The sequence below is a fragment of the Apium graveolens genome, chromosome 8 (assembly GCF_009905375.1).
Source record: "Apium graveolens cultivar Ventura chromosome 8, ASM990537v1, whole genome shotgun sequence".
Classification (NCBI taxonomy): domain Eukaryota; kingdom Viridiplantae; phylum Streptophyta; class Magnoliopsida; order Apiales; family Apiaceae; genus Apium; species Apium graveolens.
The window spans coordinates 262,914,768-262,921,694 of NC_133654.1; the positions used below are offsets into that span (position 1 = coordinate 262,914,768).

The 6,927-nt window shown below is 29.6% G+C and overlaps 1 long non-coding RNA gene across 1 annotated transcript; it reads left to right on the forward strand.

Annotated features, from left to right (window-relative positions):
* The first annotated feature begins 2,667 nt into the window (after positions 1-2,667).
* LOC141678711 (uncharacterized) lies at positions 2,668-6,208 on the forward strand. The gene is made up of 4 exons (XR_012557873.1): positions 2,668-2,788; positions 2,888-2,983; positions 5,234-5,397; positions 6,021-6,208. It is a non-coding gene; the product is annotated as an uncharacterized LOC141678711 (long non-coding RNA).
* Positions 6,209-6,927: the final 719 nt, after the last annotated feature.

The following is a 6,927-nucleotide window of genomic DNA, read 5'->3' on the forward strand; positions in this document are numbered from 1 at the left end:
GACTTGTGCTGATAACATAAAATAAATAAAAAATAGAGTAAGAAATGGATAAGGAAAGAGAGAGATCTCAAAAGTATTATTCACTACAACAAATCTGGCCATTTACGACGGCCAACTTACGACGGAAAAGAAATGCGCGTTAACTTACGACGAAAAAACTATTTCATCGTAATTAAATTTTGTCGTAAGTTTAATATTTTATTGTTAAAACTATCACCAACTGAATAAAAAAATGATTGAGGAGGACTTGTGGAAGAACGTCGTCATTAAACTTATGACGGTGTGTTATATCCGTCGTAAGTTAAAGACCTTACAACGGAATTCCGTCCTAATTAAGTATAACTTACGACGGAAATTCCGTCGTAATTGTTCCCACCAACAATAATAAATGCCATCTATACTAGCATTTTTTAGCCGTTCGAAAATAATATTTTTTTAAAGAAACTTACGACGAAAATTACATTCCGTCGTAAGTTATCAAAGAGGGAAATTCAAATTTTCCCACAAAATTTTGGCGGTAAATTTGACTTTTTCCAAATTTTTGGCGGCCGGTAATTTATGATAAATTCTGTCGTAAACTAGCACATGATTTTTTGATATTTTTAATTTTTAAAATAAATATTATTTCATGATCCAACCATATTAATGTCAGCACTTATTTAAAACACCAAATAAACACCAATTCAGAATTAAACACTAGTTAGTTGTACGAGTCAAACTCATGCTTGACTGTTAAAATGGCAAACAAAATAAATTTATTTTGATATGAAATTTTGGTTATATCACTTATATATATAAATCTATTGACATCCATACAGTTGGATCATTGAAAAATATTTTTAAAATAATCGAAACACCAATTCAGGATTAAACACTAGTAAGCTGTACTACTCAAACTGATGCTTGACTGTTAACAATGGCAAACCAAATAAATTTATTTTGATATAAAATTTTGGTTATATCACTAATATATATATATCTATTGAAATCCATATGGTTGGATCGTTGAAAAATATTTTTAAAATAATTGAAACACCAATTCAGAATTAAACACTAGTTAGCTGTACTAGTCAAACTGATGCTTGACTGTTAAAAAAGGCAAACCAAATAAATTTATTTTCATATGAAATTCTGTTTATATCACTAATATATATATCTATTTGCATCCATATGTTTGGACCGATGAAAAGTATTTTTAAAATAATAGAAACACAAATTCAGGATTAAACACTAGTTAGTTGTAAAATTCAAACTCATGCTTAGACTCTTAAAATGATAAACCAAATAAAATTATTTTGATATGTAACTTTGGTTATATCACTAATATATATATATATATCTATTGACATCCATACGGTTGGATCGTTGAAAAATATTTTTAAAATAATCGAAACACAAATTCAGAAGTAAACACCAGTTAGATGTACTAGTCAAACTCATGTTTGACTTTCAAAATGGCAAATCAAATAAAATTATTTTGATATGAAATTTTGGTTATATGACTAATATATATATCTATTGACATCCATACGGTTGGATCGTTGAGAAATATTTTTAAAATAATTGAAACACAAATTTAGAAGTAAATACTAGTTAGCTATACTAGTCAAACTCATGTTTGACTGTTAAAATGGCAAACCAAATAAAATTATTGTGCTATGAAATTTTGGTTATATCACTAATTTATATATCTATTGACATCCATACGGTTGGATCGTTGAGAAGTATTTTTAAAATAATCGAAACACAAATTCAGAAGTAAACACTAGTTAGTTGTACCAGTAAAACTCATGCTTGACTGTTAAAATGGCAAACCAAATAAAATTATTTTGATATGAAATTTTGGTTATATCACTAATATATATATCTATTGACATTCATACTGTTGGATCGTTGAGAAATATTTTTAAAATAATCGAAACATAAATTCAGAAGTAGACACTAGTAAGTTGTACTAGTCAAACTCATCCTTGACTGTTAAAATGGCAAACCAAATAAAATTATTTTGATATGAAATTTTGGTTATATGACTAATATATATATATATATCTATTGACATCCATACAGTTGGATCTTTGTGAAATATTTTTAAAATAATCGAAACATAAATTCAGAAGTAAACACTAGTTAGATGTACTAGTCAAACTCATGTTTGACTGTTAAAATGGTAAACTAAATAAAATTATTGTGATATGAAATTTTAGTTATATCACTAATATATATATCTATTGACATCCATATGGTTGGATCGTTGATAAATATTTTTAAAATAATGGAAACATAAATTCAGAAGTAAACACTAGTTAGGTGTACTAGTCAAACTCATGCTTGACTGTTAAAATGGCATACCAAATAAAATAATTTTGATATGAAATTTTGGTTATATCACTAATATATGTCTCTATTGACATCCATACGGTTGGATCGTGAAAAAATATTTTTAAAATAATCGAAATACCAATTTAGGATTAAACATCAGTTACCTGTACTGGTCAAACTGATATTTGAGTGTTAAAATTATTCAGCAATTTATAATAATTGAAAATATAAAAAAATGAAAATTATTTTATTGAAGATATATATATATATATATGTAAATATAATTTAAGTTTATAATTTAATATATATTATAAAAGATTTTTTTAGAATATATCTCTTTTCCCTATGTATCAATATCTCCCCACTCTGTCTCTCTCTAACATTTTCTCTGCCACCGCAAAACCCTAGCTCACTCAATTCTCTCAGATCTACACACATGGTTCGATTATTCTATACACACAACTATTTGGTATATAAATCTTATCTTCAATTTCATCCTAGAGTTCTAAGATTTTGATATCAATTTTAATTCGCGAGCTTATATATATGTATATGTGTGTATATGCAGGATGGGCGAGAACAAGGATATCGACGCGTACCAAGAGGAGCATGAGAAAGCTCCTGACTTTGTCGCCGCCAAAACTAACGGCGAGTCCGTTAAAAAGTAAGAATTTCGATTGTACATTTGATTTGAATTTGATTTGAGTTATTTGTGTGATTGAAATTATGTATATTATGTGTTGTCTATAATTTTGAAAGTTTGATTAGAGAATTTCGAGCTTTTGAGTGTCGGTTAGTTTGTGTAATTTGATTGATAGCTAGCTTATTTCCCCTGCTACGACGGTGAGAACCAGAAAATATTAGTGAGCATAGGCACATGGCTGATCTACTTTTATTCAATTCTCAGACAAACTTCAAATGGAGTAGGATATGATTTATACCAATGAATCAAGTTTTGGTTTCTTCCTAGACTGCTGTTGTGTTTGATCAATATATGAATCGTACATTATTCTATTATTCTAGAATTTTTGAACTTATATAATTAGTTAGAATTATTTTAGTGTAAAATGTCCAACGATACTAAATTGGAGTATCAAGTATTAAGTGCACTTTTATGATTTTACTTATTTGTTTACAATGTTTTAAGAGTTTTATATAAACTATTGAAATCTTATTTATTAAGGGGAGAGGATTACGTGAATTGATATTTATTGGATAAATTTGATAATTTATTTGTGACTCCACAGATTCTTTAGGGAGATAGGTAATTTATCACTTGTTTAAATCTTCCCCAAACTTGTCCTAAATCATGGTTGTTAAAGAATAACCTGTATCCACTATAATGAACACGGATAAAGCTGAAAATATTCTCATCTTAATAAAGTTATGATACTTGAACTATACCATGATCCTAATATGTATCATTATGGGTGCATTCTGCTTACAAATTTAATACAGCTTGCCAACGTTTTGGGGGAAAATGGAGATAGATATAAAAGCCTTTATCACTACATAATTTTTATTGTTTGACACTTGAGGTACCTTTAGGTTCATGTTCTAGGTGCATCATAGTAGGCTTAAAGCATCTTAGTGCCAACTCTTTTATGTTATTACAGTTATCTCTTTAGATAGACCTTGTTGTAAAATCATAAATTTACAATTAATATTTGATACTCTCCTGCAAAGTATTATAAGCCTCTGCATTTTAATCCTCGTATTTTACTTGCCTGTTAATAAACAGTTCTTGATAACCAGAAATGGTAAATTTAATCTCAATATCCCTGGAATGTTTAGTTTCCTGCAAGATGTTTTTTTTTCTTTTTTACTAAGTAGGTAGTTTTGTTTTTGTTATAGAAACCTATTATTTTATAATTGATTGTGATCATTAACTTGTATTATCTATTCTAGTTATATTATCTTTAGTTAATATAAGTATATAATATTGCCCCATGTTTTGTGTTCAATAAATACTGAGTGTACATGTAAAAGAAAATGATCTTGCATTTTTCAATACATAATGACCAAGATGTCATAAATAACGATGTTACTAGAATAATCCAGATAAGATAGAGTTCATCCACCTGAAGATGCAATTGTCACAATGTGTGGACATGTTTTCTGCTACCAGTGTGTATCAGAATTCGTAAGGGGAGAGTAACATCAAGCTGTAAACAGCATTTTTTTATTTTGTTATAAATGTGAAAGTAGACTAGTAGCACAAAGTGACTCAGTCTTTAGGATTTAACTTTCTAGAGCATGAAAATGTGGGCATATGCGTTTTCATATGATCTAATTTGCGTGCAACTTTATAGTAGAGATGTTTAGATATACTATTTAGCGTAGGACCACCTTGCCTGTTCGTAGTGCGAGAGTTGCTGAGATCAGGTATCACAGGAGTTAAAGCTTATAGAGCATGGTAGTCATGTCATGCCTTTTATTTGGATGCAGACTTGAGGACCAGCTCTTATGTTGATCATAGAAAAGCCTGGCATGGATCGGTCCCATATAAGGCTGCATCCAAATCCTGATCATTTTTCCTCTCTCACCAATAGCTGGCTAGCTGCATTCACTGCGGTTGTATTAATATTGTTAATTTTGTTCTTGATACTATATTTTGTTTTAAATCAATTCTATTAGCTACATCTTTTGACAGTGAGAGAATTACTTGATTTAGGGAGTAGGGAAGACTTATTAAAAAACTTATTTTAGTTACCTCTTGGAATGACTTGTTAAGGTGAGCAAGTTCAGAATAGGAGATGTGTGTCAAAAACAATTTAAATATTTACCTCAAGTTCATGTAGCTACACTTCTTGTGAAGCCTCTATGTAAGACAGTGTGCTGAGTTACATTTTATCAGCAACATATGTCTATTTTATGCCAACAATTTAAACTTCTGAACTCTCTGTTGATGCAGTTGGATGCTACAACTCATGTGATTCTTTTGGATCTTTTTGGTGGAATCCAACTACTGAAGATCAGGCTATTGACAGAGCTCACTGAATAGGACAGAATCATCTAGTCACTGTATCGCGGCTCATTATTCGGGATACTGTTGAAGATAGAATATTGGCTCTTTAGGTATTTTCCTAAATTTGTTTATGTATAAAGTTTCCTGTGCTAAATATATGTCCTGCTTTTTTAGTGAAGTAGTTGAGTCAATTATGGACCCTGTAGTATATTCTCTTTGTACACTGTATGTCAATAATTTATTATAAGTTCACTCGCTCTGAATCACATGTTTATAATAATGATACCCTGCTTGTATGAACTTGGTGAGAACTGAAGTGCTTTCGAAATGTGTATTTAATTTTCAAATAGTCTGGTAAAAGGCTAGTTTGACAGAAATATATAGTTAAATAGTTCAAGGTTTAATTTTATAGTATTAAACATTTAGGGTCAAAAGATATATTTGTGTGTTTGTGTGGTTTTTAATTCTCTGCATATTGCAGTATTTAATAGATTGACCCAATTATAAATGGTTCTCATACATGAACATGATTTCCATACTTATTTAGTCATGATACAAGATTTATTATTTTTTTAACTTAACTTTATGGTTTTTTCTGTATTTGTATAAACTGTAGTTTACAGAAAGGCAGATGACATATTTTTGTCACTACTGTGTTAGATTTGTGTCTAGCAATAGAATGTTGTCATTTATTATTTCTCATGTTCTAAGTGTGTGTTCTTTCGGTGCACAGGTCAATTGCCACCGATTTCAGGTTTCGATTGCATGACAAGTTCATCAGCTATATTTGAATTAGACAATAATAGTCAATCAGATATTTCCCTGGGAGCCTAATTTAAGAGCATGGCATTCATGTTACCCGAATATATGTTACTTATAAGTTACACTTAAAGAATGTAATTATATAATGTATTTGATTTAGAATTATTGATAAAACTTAATACAATGATAATTGTGTATTTTGCTTTAATAAATGTTGATTGTCTTTTGCCAGATTTAGGGTTTGTTTTGAGTTTGCGATTGGATAAGATTTTGGCAGTACTGAAAAATTAGGATTGGGATATTCTACAAAAATAAACTTACGACGATTGTTCTTACAACCATTCCGTCATAATGTATCCATTTTCATATTTAAAAATATATTTTTTTGAATTTTCATTTCCCAGCTTGTAGGCCCCACGTTCTAAAACGTGACATTTTTTCTGTCGGAAATTTCTAACTTACGAGGCATTTTTCCGTCATACTATTATGTTTTATCTCATTAAAAATGGGTCCCATAAAGTAATATTCAACATTTTTTCCGTCGTAAGTACATAACTTACGACGTTATTGTTCGTCATATTGTGGTATATTACGACGATAAATTACGTCATAAGTAGATTTATTATTTTATTGAGTATGTGGGTCCCTACTTCCTAACTTGCGACGCAATTTTATCGTTTGACGAAAAAATGAACTTACTACTCGACCAAAAACGATGATTTTTTTCCGTCGTAAATGTCTCAATTACGACGATTTCAGTTCAAAAAAAACGTCGTAAATGGCCGGATTTATTGTAGTGATTACTTCTTCTGTAATTGCACAAGTACAAATGATTAGGAAAAACTTCTATTTATAGTACAGTTTTATCAACTATAATA